The sequence below is a fragment of the Penaeus monodon genome, chromosome 24 (genome assembly GCF_015228065.2).
Source record: "Penaeus monodon isolate SGIC_2016 chromosome 24, NSTDA_Pmon_1, whole genome shotgun sequence".
In the NCBI taxonomy this organism is placed as follows: domain Eukaryota; kingdom Metazoa; phylum Arthropoda; class Malacostraca; order Decapoda; family Penaeidae; genus Penaeus; species Penaeus monodon.
In genome coordinates this window covers 15419335-15420084 of record NC_051409.1, presented here as the reverse complement: position 1 = coordinate 15420084, position 750 = coordinate 15419335, and positions in this window count along the sequence as shown.

The following is a 750-nucleotide window of genomic DNA, read 5'->3' as shown; positions in this document are numbered from 1 at the left end:
TTCACATGCATGCGAAAGGCTTCTAAGCTTTAAAGTTTTGGTGCTTTTCTTCTACGTGTATAAAGCTTTTGCAGTTAGCCATGCTTCACTTTTAAGCTTGAGCTCAGTGTTCTTAAGCTTCCTCGCCACTTACTCAAAGTTTTATAGAAAAAGGTTCTTCACATATTTCTTTTTTTTTTTTTTCTTTTTCATATCCCTTTTATTTCTTTTTGTTATTTGGCCTTCACATTCTCCTTCTGGATCTAATTCAAACGCCTGTGGGTGCCATAAGCTTTTGTCTTTAAGCTTCGCCACTTGAAAAAAGCTTCATAAGCAAAAATCGCTGCATTTGGTAAGCTTCACGAAGGTACTCCACAACCGTTGACCAATTACTAACCACAAGCCAACGGTGGTGGAGTTACCAACATGAAGTCTGACCATGAGGCACACTCTCGCGTCGTGGGGGTTGCCATGTGAGTCGAAGGGTGTTCCGAGATGCCGGGTGCATGGGGTTGTCTGGGTGTACCAACATGGCGGATGGATGGTCTGTTTGGGTGTTCCAATATGGCGGGTGGATGGTCTGTTTGGGTGTTCCAACATGGCGGGTGGATGGCCTGTTTGGGTGTTCCAACATGGCGGGTGGATGGCCTGTTTGGGTGTTCCAACATGGCGGATGGATGGCCTGTTTGGGTGTTCCAAGATGGCGGACGTAGGGTTGTTCCCAGAGGACGGGTGAAATGGACTGTCTGGGTGTCCCGAAAAAAGTAATAT